General features: G+C 36.2%; 1 pseudogene; it reads right to left on the bottom strand.

Moving 5' to 3' along the window:
• The window catches only part of LOC130885223 (60S ribosomal protein L7-like), a 35,179-nt pseudogene extending 20,895 nt beyond the window's left edge, over positions 1–14,284 (bottom strand).
• Positions 14,285–16,522: the final 2,238 nt, after the last annotated feature.

Here is a 16,522-nt window from a genome sequence, read left to right as displayed (position 1 = left end):
TTCAGGTCTAGTCATGTTTATATTCAATAGCATATTAAAATGTTTTTGTTTTTTGATATATATATGAACTTCAAAGTTAAAAAATCATTGTTTTTACCTTTCTTTTTATTTCATAAAATAATTATGCAATAAATTTCAATAAGTTACTGCTTGGTTATACTCATACCTTTTTACTGAGTAACTCTGGAAACCAGGATTATGGAATTTTAAAGCCAATAGACACATAGCATATTCACCAGATTTTTCTGGATGAATCCACAAAGGTAAGGATAAAGTAAGGGAAGGAACAGAACTGAGCTTTGAATATAAAGTCCTTAAATTTTCACTTTCAGTCTTATCAGTAACGGTTTTATATATCTCTTAGTACTATATGTTTATAAATTTCATTCAATTGCATAAATGACACATATGCTTTCTCTCCTTCTTCACAGAGTTAAGTATCCTCTTGTTAATCTGTACATCTTCTTTGCCTTGACTGCTGGGAACTTGGCCCTCCACATGTGAACTACCATTAAGTGCAGAAGATACTCATGCATATTTTTCTGGTTTATTTATCTTGAGAATGCTTTTCCTTCCCTTTCTAAGTTTATCTTCTCTCTCTTATTCTAGATATTTTTATTAATAATAATTATATATTATATATATAAAAAAGAAAGAAATTAAAATGACAGAAGAACATAAATACTTCCAAATATTGATATTGAACACATCAAGGAATAATTTTAAGTGTTTACTGAGATTCAAATTTCTTTCAAATCTGCTACAAAAACTTAAATTATGTTGAATATGTTCCTATTTTCATCCATAATATTTGTATACCTAGGCAAAGTTATTTTGTCATATTGTATGCATGCATGCTTCTATATCTTTTTAAAACATTTTGTATATTGGTACAATTTTGAATATATTTATAATATTGCAATGTACATTTTTACCTCTGATCAAGATACTTGTACATTGTTTATATTTTGAGATCATTGTCCTCATTTTTGCACAGTTGTTTAAAGATTGTTTAATATTCTAATTGTAGTCTTAGTCTTTAAGTTATATAGGTATTAAGATTTATAGGTCAAAAGTCTTCCATGTTTGTCATACCTATATTTGGACTAATGAGGTTCTTTAGATACATAGAGATCGTATTCTGCATAGATAGGTAATCTTCAATCAATTCAAAGAGATGTAGAATATGGCATTTAAATAACTTAGGGTTTTGTTGAAGTGAGACACAATTGCTCCTGGCAGCACCCATCTATTCCCAAGAGAAAGTTGAATACCGAAGACACTCTACTTGGTACTTGATTTCTTCTTGGCAAAACTGGCCTTTGGGCAAGAAACTGCCAATGCACTGACAAAATGCACATGTCAGGACAGGACAAGAAGTATACAAGAAAAAAGACTGTCAAATCTTGCCAATACAGGGTAAGACGGTTTTGAAAATTTTCCTGCCTTGAAAATGGTCTGTCAGTTACTCTAGGCCTTAGACAAAGCTGGGTGTCCAACATTGCAAATGAGATTTTGTGTGATTGCCGAGGTAGCCAGTTGACTCTGTCATTTGTTGCACATTTTTGGAAATTGCTTAATTTCACTTCCCGATTACTCAGGTAATAGTATTACTTCTCAGGTCTTTCTTGGTGTTGAAGACTTGATAATTGTTGTTACTTTCCTTGCATAACTTCGGCAAGTTTTCTATATACAAAACTTAAACTCATTAGGATAGAATAATTATTGAAACATCATGTTTCTTGGTTGATATTGCTTATGCTGGTTGTAATTCTAATTTTTATACCTGATATCTGTTCTTTTTGCATATAACATTGTATTAGGCTTAGAACTTTCCTATTTAAACAAAAGGTGAGGTGCTGTAGAAATTCCTACCACCAGTAGCCTTTAAGTTACTCACCCACTTGGGCGTGCCCTTTTATACTATTTAGGCCAATGTAAAGCACACATCTGGCTCTTTTCCAACTGCAGGATTCAGTTTCTGTTTCCAGTTTCAACAGAGGATTTCATCTGTGAGTCTACCCTTAAATAAATAACCCTCTATTATGCTCAGTTCTGAGCTAGTGTTGTATTTCTTTAAGCATCCTTTATCAGGTATCTTGATTTCAAAATTTGGATCTAAGAATATGTTACTTAAAGAGGTTCTTCTTTTGTTTCCACAGAGGATGAGAACCTGTGGATTGCTTTCAGACCAATAATGTTTGGTGGATCAGATCCCTGGAAAGGTTGCCAAGAACAACCCCCAAAAATTACTTTGCCCAACTGCTGACTGAGATAAACCTAACACATAAGATACACCATAAAAGACCTGATTAAATGTGCCCCCAATCAGCAGGAAGTAATTTTGAGAACTATGCCCAAATTCCCAAATATTGTTTATAAATGTTCTTTACATTTAAAAGGGGATATAATATAGAATATGAATAATTTGCATGAGTATGGATTTTGGATTATTGATACAAATTTAAGATCAATTATGCTATACCATGCATATGTATATTTCTGCTCTTGATTAAAGTATTGTGTTTATGCAACTCATTTTAAAATGTAATGTAATGGGCCAGGCGGTGGTGGTGCATGACTTTAATCCCAGCACTTGGGAGTCAGAGGCAGGTAGATTCTGTCATTCAATTATACAGGTAATTAGTATATGTAGGAAGCAAGTAAGGCAACGGGCTAAGAATAAGCACACAAGAGTTTTAACCTATCTTTCAAAGCATGATGTAAAGTTTGGGTAATATAGGGGAAATGTCAAGTTCAGCACCTAAGATAAAATACAAGTTCCTTGAATTAATCAAGTTAAGCCATCTATTCATTTCTGTTTTTTATCAACCTTAGTTGAGTAAAAGTACAGCTGAAGCATCATCTACATCTCTTTTGGGGATGCCGAGCTGTCTCCTCAATGAAGAGTACTTATTACTGCTCTTGCAGAGGTCCTGGTTTCAGTGTCTAGGATCTACATGGTGGTTTACAACAGTCTGCAACTCCAGTTTTAGGCTTTTGAAGTCCTCTGTAAGTGCCAGACCATACATTGTGCTCATACATAGAGTCAAGCACACTTACATAGACACAAAATTAAATGTATCTAAAATTTGACTTTAACTCCCTGATATGTAACTAGTGTTGTACATCCAGAGTTTGGCTAATAGAGTTCTGAACTCTGTCCTAAGGGAATATTGAATATACACAAATTTAAGCACCAAATTTTACACAGAACTGAATCACACAGGGAGTAATTTGCAACCTAAGGAAAGAGATAAATGCAAACAACTGCAAGAAATGAAGGTGGGGACAATTTCCCCTGGATCACGTTTCTCTTTATATATTCAGAAAACACCTGCATATTGTTGATTGCATCTTTAAAATCAGAAGAGTTTCCCAACTGGTACACGTACATAAAAATGTTATAATGTAAGCCATATTTTTTTAAATATATATATATATACTTATATAAAAGTAAAAAAGAAATTTTCTCATTTTCTGGATTGCATTGACTAAATAAATGATTATGCTTGTCAATGCCAAATAAAGTAACATTCTTTTTGATAACAATGTTTTGATTTATTTTATTGTGTTTGAATTGATGAAATTTCAGGTGGTGTGAGCCTTATATTGTTATTGGTGACCTTGAATTGGCCACCAAAAATAGATGTAATTTACAAAAAATAATGCAAAAGGGCTAATATGAGATAACGTCTTTATTGTGTGAGAAATAGTTCCACTCTTTTATTTCTTTATTTTAGGAATGTATGTATGACCGAGTGTATTTCTATGCACCATGTGCGAGCAGAAACCCTGGGAAGTCAGAATAGGATTTGTATCTCCTGGATCTGGAATTATGAATGCTTGTGAGCCACCATGTTGCAAGTGGACAGAAATAATGGCTCCTAACCACAGATCAATTTTTCCAGCACTGAATAGCCACATTCTTTTAAGGAAGAGGAATGAGCATTTTTGAGCCATATGCCATGAAGATTTTGGGGGCAGTAAATAAGGAGCTTGACAATTTTGAATACTAAATAAAGAACTCTACTCCCTATTTTCAACTTTACTTCCCAAGCAAAAATTCTTTGAGAAATTAAAATCAACTTTTAAATTTCCAACCTTTTAAAATTAATGTACTTTAAACACATCTCAAGAATAAATTAGTATGTTCATGGACCATGATAATTCCTCTAGAGCTCAATGAAAATGCTTAACCAAGATTGACCTAGGAACTCGTTAGGAATTATTGTTAAAGACAAGTAACAATTCCCTCACCTTTGAAAACTCAGTCATCTTTTAAAACCTAAGTGGAAATTGCTTGCTTCATAATTAGGTTTTTTTAAAAAATATGAATTCCCTGCTATGACATTCTGTTAGCTTTGCTGTTAGCAATAAAGATCATGATCATACAACTGATTTTTTTTTATCAAGGTCTAATAGAAGTTAGTTCATATCAGTGCTTTTATTTCTTTTCTTTCTTCCTCTATCCTCATTCTTTCTCTTTCTCTTTTTTCTTTTGCTCTTATTTTCTGATTTCTGGTAATGCATATGTATTCACAAGTAAACGCATATGATGTTGGAGAAGGTATGAATGCCACAGCAGGGGAGGTATGTGGAAGTCAGAAGACACAATTTATGTGATGTTGGAAGGGAGATTCACATAGATTCTGAGTATCAAATTTAGGTTACCAGACCTATATTGCCTTTGACAAGTGCCTTTACTTGTTGAGCCATCTGGCTGCCCCCCGATATCATTTTTAAATTATTATTTTTTAATTTTTTTTATTTAAGAACTTGTTTTCTATACAACCAAACAGATGCATGCCACGGAATGCTTGTGGAGATCCAAGCACAATTTACAAGAATTGCTTCTCTTCTACCATTATATGAATACCTGGTATCAAATTCAGGTAGTCAGGCTTGGTAGCAAGTGATCTAACTGGCTGAGATATCTGGGCAACCTCTCTTTTTCATACATTCTATTCTATGAAACATCACCATGAAAAGCATGCAGAGCTTGCCGCAGTGGATGGAAGGCAAGTAAAGCAGCCCCACTCTGCTTCTGTGATAGTTTGAAACTCTATCAACATTACAGAGATCGTGGAAAATGGTCATATTCAGAGGGGGATACACTTTTCTTGATTGTATAACAGTTCTTTTGAAAATTCTACATTTATTCCTTCAGAGGAAACTGCTCTCAATGACTGAAGAAGCTCCACTACTTCCCAGTACTGCCACCTTGAGGATCCAATTTTTCATATATAGGCCCTGGGAGGTCAGATATAATATACTCAAGATAAGGTTGCACGCTTCCCACCATAACCTCCTGAAAGCAGGACAGCTTAGATCGCTGAGGAAGAAGGGTAGCTGTACTCATTGCAAATGAGAAGATTTTTTAAGCTCACAGAATTTTTGAATAATAAAAGATCTCAAAATACTCTAAGTGCCTAGATATTATGAACTCCATGGAAAAAGGGAGGAAATAAGTCTCAAAGAGATTAAATTCTAATCTCAATGTCATACAGCTGGTGTATTATAGGACCTCCATTCAAATTCAACTATTAGGAGTTCGCTCAGCATATGAGCCTCTATTTCATTACTGGGAAAGGAAAATGGTATGGAAATCCATATGGGTGTCAAGTAACAGGATCTATTTTGAAACTCCATGGCTTTATGATCATCATCTATTCCCTTCTCTGAGTCAGGCTGGCATTGCAAAACTTCCATATGTCTGACACGAATCAGCTTATTATCGAAGGAGTTCACATATTCTGCTTGATCTACTATAGTTTTAGTATTTAACAGGACTATTTATTCATAACTGCTTTTTTTCTGAACAATTTCTTAGGAGACTGATCTGTCCATCTTCCTCTTTTCCCTTGATATGGTTTACCTTTATTTCCTAAAAGTTTACATTCTGGATTGGTTTTTATCTAAAATTATGATGTTAGATGGTAATAAAGACCTATGAAATAATCCCCAACTTCCCAAAATAATAACAGTATCTAGATTTCTAGCTCCAGTGATGTCAGCGCAGAGGTAACTGCCTTTTGTTGCATGTATGTCTTGCATGTATTTGTCTGCAACAGGCCCTTGCCTGCATCTAGATTTACTTGCAATGGAATTTTGTGGCTCTCTTGAGTCCCTAACACCTAGTGCTTATGATGAAAAAGGGCACCAGAAGGGAAAAACACAAATCTAAAAATAATCTCTTATAAATTCCTAAAACCATAGACTTACTGGAATCTCAAAGGAGAAAAGTCTATACACATAGCAAGCCAATTCAAATCATAAAAGTATCCAAAACCTGTTTTCCAGATAGTTTATCTGAAATATATATGTTCCCCTCTTTGCCTGTGACACTTTTTCTGAAGTCTATTGAAGTCTGTGTATGTATATTGAAAGACCATCTAGTTCCTGGGAGGCGTTCTATCAGAAATTCTGGCCAATATCCACTTTATTAAAATGTGCTCTTGGTGTTCACTCAGTGACCCCAAGTTTTATTTCTATTTAGGACATTGCTTTCTTTTTCCTGTCACTCTTGGTAGGGATGAAAATTATATAAAAAAATAAAAATGGTTACTTCAGAGACTTTGGTTTAGTAAACGATGATAGCATTGTTCTCAAGAAGTTTTAACCATCCCTCCTCCCTATTAATGAGTCAAATAAGCTAGAATTCCTGGTGGCATCAAAGCTATTAGTAGTGGAAATTTTATTAGCTTCATGGATATTTCTCAACTATAGGCAGTTGAAAATGTTTACACCATCTCACTTTATTCCTGTCTCTAGGGATGGGCTAGACGTTTAAAAGTTTACTCTCATATAATTTTTTATGTTACTCTCTTTTACAAATCATACTTCAAATTCACATCATCTTGTAATCAATTGAGAGTCAGTTCTTTATGGATCAATAAAAATACTGTCCTTTTTCTCTGTTTTCATGTAAAATCAAAGATGTCTTCTACAGAGTTCAATCAACATTTGAATGTAGGGACATTTAAGATCCTCTGTGAATGTTCCCATCATTGCCTGTCCTACCATCCTCAGAGTCAACCCCCACACACCCGGAGCCTTCCCTTGTTTAATGGAGAAATAACTGGCTGCCTCCAAAGTGATGCTGGGTATGCAACTCTCGTTTCCGAAATTCTCCCTTCTATTTTCCTCAATTTTCTGCTGCATTTCTTCTAAGGCTTAACTTTCCTGGAGGCTTTAATTGGTCCATTTTTAATCCCTTTGGCATCATATAATTATTCATTTCCCTTGTAGGAAAAAGGCAAGAGAGTAGTGTTGTTAAATATAAAATATTTTTATTGTAGGGCCTCTGTGAGCACTTCAAACTGACCTTTTCTATTGCATGTATGGAGTCAGCACAGCACAATATGGGCCCGTGTTGTATTCTATATTTTAAACAACTCTCCACATACTGTGCCACCAGGCTCTTGCTTAACTTGTGTGCCTCCCTAAACTTCCTGCTCTCTTTATTACAATGACCTTGAGGCTATATTCACTTCTGGCCAATTAAGCTGTAAATCAGAATTTATCACTAATAGCCATGCAATTATAGGTTGCAGTGGAATTGCTCAGCAAAGAGAGATATCTGTATACATTTAGGTTTTGTTTATCTGCCAAAGATCAGACAAAATTAGAGCAAATGCAGTTTGCTCTTTTCCCTCACCCACTCAAAATACTGCTTATCTGGCATATTTACATTTCACTCTCATTAAAATATGTGTGCAATTCTATATTATTTTTGTACCCTCAGTATGATTGATTCAGAGGCTACATTTTATTAGACATGGGATATAAGCTTATAGATAGGTACAATAATGAACATATTGTGTCTTACAGAACAAAACTTTTCTAGACAATGGTGTTTAAACTTGTGCTTTAATTAAACCATCAAAAGTGAAGGGTTTTTTTGCTGACTTACTTTTTCTTTTATTTTTAGGATGGAACAGGCAAGCTGCATTGAATTTGGGCATGAAATGCCTTCATCTTCATCTCCAAATTGTGAGGGTTCTAGTCAACACAGTCTTCAAAATATTTACCCTCTTCAATGAGGCCAGCAATCTAGGTCAGTGATGGAAATGTTGACAATGCCTTCATTTTCCTCTTCTTAAGGAAATAGAAAAGTAATATAATTGTGATTATCGGAATGCTGTAGCAGAAGTTGAAATACAAAATACACTGTAAATGAAATTTCTTCTGACTTCTATTAATAGCAAGTGCTTCTATAAACTGGTTTCTGTGCATCATTGCTTGATATTAGTGAAGCTTTTATGTGCGCCTTCAACCTCCTCATGAAATGATTCAGAAGTGTATATTGTGAACAGATATTTACTTTATGGGTCATTCTATAAAGCAGAGAATATTTGCATGTGGTTAATCTTTTGGATTATTATAAATGCATTAAGTTTCTACTGATAACTGGAATTGACAATCACTAGTGTAGAATCAAATACTTATGTAAGAGATCATTCAAGTATGACATATTTTAAAATTATCATATTGTAGATATTTAAATGTTTCTGTTAATTAAGATGCTTTTAATAAATTGGGTATATTTAAAACTATCAAAAAATGTATTATATAACAAGGAATTATGCTACTTGAAAGAACATTAATTCTATGTCTTTACAATTCATGTTATATAATAAGTAACATATTATAAAATAATAAATTTCCATAATTATAACAGATAATTAAAAAGGTATCTGAGTATTCCTCAGAAAATTACATTAAAATAGATTAAATTAGGACCTAGATTTTTGATACACACTAATAGCTACTTGGGTCATTCAAAAAATGTAAATATTTGCATATTTTATTTTCCTTCATTTTCTTACATAATGAGACATACTTAAATTCATGATTATTGCTCACTAAAAGAATGGTATATGTATATATTTTGCTTAAGTCAGTTTTAATTAATAGTTTAGATTGTTCTTACACAAAAATATTGCCCCCATTTAAGATTTCTGATTAAAATTGAATATGAACTGCAACAAAATTCAATTATTCCAACATAGTCATACACATTTTTCTCTTTTAGATATTCTAAATTAAACAACAGGAAATCTAAGCATAGAGCCTTGGGCTGATGAGATGGCTCAGCAATTAAGACTTCCTTGCTCATACAGAGGATTTCTGGCTCAGTTTGTCATTTCAAAGACAAAGAGGGAAGAGGAAATATTAGTTAAGAAAGTTCCTCTGTAAGATAGACTGTAGAGAAGTCTATAAGGAATTTAAAAAAAAAAATGATTATTGATATGCGAGTGCCCAACTCACTGAGAGTTGTGACACCCTACGGAAGTTAATCCTGGGTGGTATAAGAAAGCAGACTAGCCAGGCAGTGGTGGTGCACACCATTAATCCCATCACAGAAGCAAGAGGATCTCTGTGAGTTTGACGCAACCTGATCTACAGAGCTAGTTCTAGGACACGATCCAAAGCTACACAGAGAAACCTTGTCTTGAAAAAGCAAATAAATATATAAATAAATATGAAAAAAGGAAGGCTGAGTAAGCAATGAGGAGCAAACTAATAAACGGTGTTCCTCATGGCCAACTTTTCTGCTTCCAGATTCCTGCCCTGACTGCCTTTCCTAAATTTCTGTTATTGTGGACTGTGATTGGGACATGTAAGCTGAAATAAACCCTTTCCTTCCTAAGTTGCTTTTGGTCATAGTGTTTAATCACAGCCATATACATGACAACTAATACAAGAACCATCATTCATTTTTCAATACGCATGATAGGCAGCCCATAATTGCCTGTAACTCTGGAACCAAAGAATCCAACATCCTCTTCTGGCTTCTAAAGGCAAAAGCACACATGGCAAATATTCATTCATATACACACAAATAAATAAATAAATAAATAAATAAATAAATAAATAAATAAATAAATAAATATTGAATACGTTTTTTATTGTTGAAAATAGATTCTTCTCTCATACAATACATCCCAACCACAATTTACTCTCCCTTTACTATTCCTTGCAATGTCGATCCCACTCTTCCTCCAAATCCACTCACCCTCTGTTTTCTCTTCTGAAAAGCAGGCCTCCAAGATCCAACAGCCAAAAATGACAGAGAAGACACAATTAGATAAGGCTAAAGCACTCACATTAAGTCTGGACAAGGTAACTTTTTTATATTAATGGAAATATAAGGTAAATTGTGTCGTGGTTTGTACAAATTTTCAAAAAGGATGCCTTTACAAGTCTCGATGAGCAGAAGAATGGGAAGAGATGAGGTGAAGTGGGAATCCAGGAGGCAGTTTAAGTGAACTTTAATGAAAGCAAAACTTTGGAACACAAAATACAGTTTAGAAACATGTCTATATGCTTATGTCATGGGAAATGGTCTATGTGACAAAAAGAGGGTCATATGTGACATGGACCATGGGAGAAATGAATGGCAAGTCTTACATTTATCTTGTTACTAGATTACCAAGAATAAGAATTATAAATTTTATCTGCAGATCTGTGGAACACTACAAAGAATTTGATTAGATTATTGTAACTATTTTTAAAGAAAATATAAAACCTGAATATACCAAAGTCTCTAGAATACCACATCTTCCCCAAAATAAATAAAATCAGGGAAAACACACAGACTACAGAAGAACAGCAATGAAAAAAATACATTTTAGGGTTTGATTCTGAATATGCAATACAGGAGCTATATTTAAGGAGTGACAGCTGTAATCATATTGAAAAAGAAGAGCTGCAAGGCAATCATCCTGAGAAAAGAATTGGTAGAAGCAAAAGATTGTATACAGAGGGAGAAGTTATTTTATTCTGGGATCTGCATAGAAAATCGAATGCCTGGCTAAAATATGCTCTAGTTTCTCCCAACTCACACCACTGCAACACCTATAATAGCATGGAATAACACATCCACTAATATGGGATCGTTGTGTTTGTTCATTCATCTATTAGCTTAGCTTACATTTAGTAAGAAAATATGAACCGCCAGATATTACCTTATTGGAAAGAAATGAACAAAGCTAAGACAGGTTCCTTTCTCAAAATTTTATGGCTTCTTGATACATGAGAAAACTAATAAGCAAACAAGCTAGCTCCAAATCAAAGAGCTTGAGATCCAGGAGGGTTAAGGCAAATGGAACTAATTGTATTTTCCAAGAAAAAGATGATAATATAGCAACTAATACAGGACTTTTTTATTCAATACAGAGTTTTACTGAACACATCATAATGGTAAGGGTTATTGAACAAACAAACACACAAACAAACAAATGCACAGTTCATTCAATAACAGCAAATTGAGTTGATTTCTTAGACATTCAGAACCTGATATCTATGACATGGGAAGCAGGAAGCTTTCATATATGTTGTTACAGGTGGAAAGAGTAGGGTTCTGAGGAGAGCAAACAGATCCAAAGGGGCTCATCTCTTTCCCATGAATATATCTTATTCAGAACTCTGTCATGGAATCCAAACATTTTCAGGAGATGAGAAGGTAAGATAAACTCAAATATACCCAGAAGTAGGAATTATGCTTCATAGAGTCTACATACAACAATACCCATAGTAATAGGACTAGAACAATTTTATTTTCTTTAACATAAAAAATAATAACTAATAAATCTGACATATTTGTATTCATCTATATCTCTCAAAATTATCACATAAAAATATTTTACTTATTTTGGAAATTTTTCAATTTCTTTTTGATACTGTACTGTTATATCTCTATTTCTAATAATTGCTCAGAAAGATTAAAATGAAACATACATAATACATATATGCTTCATATAGTGTAAGACTTGTTTTATATTTGATTAGCGTTTTACCATTCAATACACAGTTTTTTCAAATATATTACTGATATAGAGCACATACACAGACACAATACCTTTTTAAAAATCTTAAACAGACACCTAAGCTACTTTACTTTCCATAAGTATTTTTATAAGTCTCCAAATGAAAGGGAACATTTCAAGATATTGGAGTATCACACTGAAAATGCCAAACACAGTGAACCCTCAATAAATACTAGCTGAACGAGCAAACACTGTAAGCTTGTAGTGGAAATTCCATGGCAGGCACAGGAATTTGTAATTTATCCCACAAGGAAAACCCAAAAAACTTTTTGCCCAGAGAAAAGAATGCAAAGAGCACTTATTTAGAAATATTTCTCTAATGTAGGTTCAGGAATAATGAGAGAGGAAGGCTGGGATGAAAATTAATCAAGAAGCTGTTATGAGAATCCTGTACATGAGTCTAGGCCTCAATAATGGCAGGCAAAAGAGGAATAAGGAATAAATGCTTTTAAAATAAAAGTTGGTAAATTGTTAAATTGCAAGCTGAAAACTTGTAGTGTAAAGGGATAAATATCTAAGATTACTGCAAGGATTACATTTGAGGGAAGGAATATGGGGCAATGTTATAGAGGGCCTCACCCTGCACTTACGCGTCTCTCTGAGGCAGCTGTGTTACCAATTGGCAGCAATTCTTCTCTCTGTAGATAAAGGATGCATTCCCATTAGTACTTTGAATTTGATTAATCTTACTCTAAACAACCTTCACTTAGGGTCTGTTAAACATTATTTTGGAGGATTGGAAAAATGAGTTTTATATTAATTTATGCTATAAGCCTCCAAAGCACTATATAATGTTCATGAAATAGCTTCCTTCAAGTAAACAATTAACACTGGCACTTGTAAACATTTAATAATTAAATTAGAAGAGAAATGTTTTCAGTAAGCACATTATAAAATATAACACAAAGATTTGGTCATAAATTGACTTAGAAAAAATTGTGTGAAGAATTTTTCTTTTAACACTTAAGATCATAATTCTATGGCTTGATTTTATTGATAGAGATAACGTGTAAGCTGGCATTTTCCAAATTAAATTTATTTGAATATGGTATTTTTCAAATTGTCTTTTTAAACAAGTTTCATTATAAAATTTAGTTTACCCAGTAAACTAGTAAGTACATTGCATTTTTCCTGAAATATGTGAAATCTCATGATAGATAGAACAAACCATATTAGGTCTAAATGGTTCTTTATAATTGCATAAACTTCAAAATGTGTCCATGCTAACTCATGGGGCTCTCATCCCTGTTGACCGTTTCGTGCATACAAAGAGGAGGGAAGGCTATAAATAAATCATTACAGAATTCAGACTGTCCCGAAAATGAGATTAGTGTTTTCTTGAGTTTGTGTAGAAACACTATTATTTTAGATGAGATATAGTGGAAATCCCTGCAGTTACAGCTAAAGATTTTCTGAATACCTAGAGTTTCAGAATTCTATGTTGAAGTACCTCTAATCTAATAGAAGAGGTGACCATAAATGAGACTACTGAGTGTCTGCACTCCTTTCCCTGGAGGACAAAACTGATGAAAACCACTGCATAAACATTTACTCGGCAAGTCTTTATTGCACAATCACATTGAATCTCTGCTATCAGTTAAATTGGGCAAATTTTGTTGTCTCTATATTTACAGTAAATGAAAATAGAGTTTGAAAGGAAAAAGCACATAGAGCAGGTATCCTAACAAATTTAAATGAGCCTTAAAGATGTACATTTGCTATTTTATCAATCATCAACTCTGTGGAAAGTGTTAAAACTTCCCCAAATGCATCCTTATTTTAAAAATATGTAAATGTTAATACAGGTAAACATTACACCAGGCTATTGTTCCTCACGTGGAATCAGTGGGTTAGCATATTAACTGAAGCATATCTTCAAGGGATCTAGAGAACCTCTGGGAATAAGGAAAGGTACCCATCAAAAGGCTAAAATTTCGTGTGTGCCCCGTCCCCTATGCAACAGCCAGTGAAACTAAAAATGAGTTCCATGGGTCTAGCCTACTGATCGAAAGAAAGGATGAAACAGAATCTTGCCCAGCCCCATGACAGAAAGAGCTGGACAATGATACCCACACAGAGGCCCAGGATGGTCTGCCACGGGCTCTGAAGAGCAAACACAGGCACACCCAGTGCCTTGTGCGGCTAGCGAGACAGGCATTATTATGATCAGCAGATGCATGGGTGTGGTATGTGTGAGAAAGAGACAGACAGAATGGTTCATATCCTGTGGACAGAGCCATATCTGAAGAGGTGAAAGCAGTGAGAATTGAGCTGATGGGTTGTCTTGATTGTGCGCCCGGGACTATAGTGATGTCCGGACCTGGGCTACTGCCAGAGCCAAAGTTTGTGTTCATGGCCATGATGCGGTCAATGTCTATCTTGATATCCATGGCTTCTAATACCACCCAAGGCCTAGAGGATCGGGCTGTACAAAGTGGACCCTGCCCCATCACTGGCCACAAAACTAGGAAAAACTGGTTCTGTCCCTCATCAGCTGAAGCACTCAAAAAAGAGCCCTACACCTCAGCTGGGGAGCACAATAGAGCTAAGCACGATTCCCAGAGGCATGGGAAGTTGGCCCTGAGGGTGCGAGAATAGGAGAGCAAGGGATATCTGTGATGGGGTGAGGAAAAGATCTCTCCCTTCTCCCCTTCCACCTGCAGCAGACGGGAGACCTGACCCAATCCTTCACCAATTGGCAGCCCTTAGGAGAACGGGCTCTTTGCGTTGCCTGGGTAGCAAAGTAAAGTTGACCCTGTAGACAGGGGCACTGGTAAGCCCAGCCCTGAGGGTGTGAGAAAGACATAGCTGGTACTGCCTTCCTCATCTGCAGTGTAGTGGTAGAAGCAAGGGAAAGATGTCCTCGCCCTCATCTCTACTACCTCCCGCGGGTGGGGGAGTAGACCCTCCCTTTACCAGCTGCAGCATTCAGAAAGCAGGCTCCATACCGCATCTGGGCAGCAGAGCACAGCTGACCCTGTTGGTAGGGGCAGGACTAGGCAGGCCCAAGAACTTGAACATGAGAGATCTGGCCAAGCCCATCATCTGCCATATGGTGGCATGGGTAGGGGAGAGATGCCTCCCATCCCATCCCTGTAAGCCCGAGGCAGATGTGAGATCTGATGTTGAGATCATAAGAGCAAGAGAGCACCCCTGTCCTTCACCAACTGCTGCTGTTGGGAGAACATGTCCTGCACCTTACCTGAGAAGCAGGTAGAGCCAACCCTGTTGGCAGAGGTGTGGGTAAGCCCACTGCTTGTGAGCATGGGGAAGCTATCCCCATTATTCATTTATCATAGTGAAACATGGGCAGGGGAGAGATGACACTTGTCCCTTGCTGCCTGTGACAGAGAAGGTAGTTGACCCTCCTCCTTACCAGCTGTAGCACTCAGGGCTGTGGGCTGTGGTCCTCACCTGGGAGGCACAGTAGAGCTGATAATATTGACTGGGATGCAAGTGAGCCTTTTAATTCTAAAACCACTACCACAGTTTAAAACCAAATTTGAAGCAAACTTTAATTAAATTCTGGTCACTGAATGAGCTCTGGCTAGGTCTATAACCAGGTTCCCCTCAGGAAATGACCCAGAATCAAGTATGGTAAGGCCTTTAAAGGAAACCCCATAATTTATTGCATTTCCCATCAGGTCCAATCAAGGCAAGCATATATCCTGATATATTTCTCGCCTATGTACCTGCCAACCCCATGCAATCAAGCACATCTGTATCCAATGTAGATTGGTCAAACAAACTTGTTTAGGAGACTGAAAAACATGTAGCTTCTTATCTCCTATAAACAATAGCTTCCAGCATATCAGTAATTATCTATCCTTGGGCAAGGGGCTTGCAGATCAGAGGCATTTTTGTTTCATGGATCTCTAAAGCTTTCTAATTAAAACTTAAAATGCAAGTTTGGCTCTCATGAACTGGACCAAGAACATGAGCATGGGAAAACTGGCGCTGACCCTCATCTGCCATATGATAGTGTGGGCAGAGGACAAATGCCTGCCTCCTAGCTCCTGGATGCCCATGGCAGGTGGGAGAATTGTACCTACCCCTCACCAGCTGCAGCGCTCAAGATAGTGGCCCATGTACATTGCCTGGGCCACAATAGAGCTGGCTCTGATGGCAAAGGTGTGGAAGGGCCTACCCTAAGGGCTTGAAAGCAGGAGATCTGACCCCGCCCTTTGCCCAGTGCTAAGAGGGTGAACTAGCCAGAGTCATGCTGAAGAGCTCACCTTGTAGTGAGGACAGGGGAGAGCTGATGGGCTAACCAACTCTGCAATTATTCAGGCCCAGAACCAGAGTTATGATTGGCTTACTCCAACATCCACCCCATTTATGATATGCTGGAGTATATGTAGGGTGTACACCCAGAGCTCCAGGATCTCTATGACACAGGGCAACAACTGTTTATCCAAGAGGAGTCCCAGTGAGGGCCCAGCATCAATAGTATAGTAGAAACCAGAGGCCTCAATCCAGACCAAAGCCTTTTTTGCAATGAACATCTGCATGTAAAGATATATTGATAAAATTATTTACTGTGTGACTCACTGTGTCATACTACAGTTTCCATGAGGAGATTAATTGTTTCTTTCTTTCTTTTTCTTTCTTTCTGTGTTCGTTTCCTTTTCTCTTAGATTTTATTTTTTGTTAGGTGGGGGAATTGCAAAGCAGAAAGCAGATACAAA

The sequence above is a fragment of the Chionomys nivalis genome, chromosome 12 (assembly GCF_950005125.1).
Source record: "Chionomys nivalis chromosome 12, mChiNiv1.1, whole genome shotgun sequence".
Classification (NCBI taxonomy): domain Eukaryota; kingdom Metazoa; phylum Chordata; class Mammalia; order Rodentia; family Cricetidae; genus Chionomys; species Chionomys nivalis.
The sequence above is the reverse complement of the archived record's forward strand: the minus strand, read 5'-3'. Positions and strand labels throughout refer to the sequence as shown.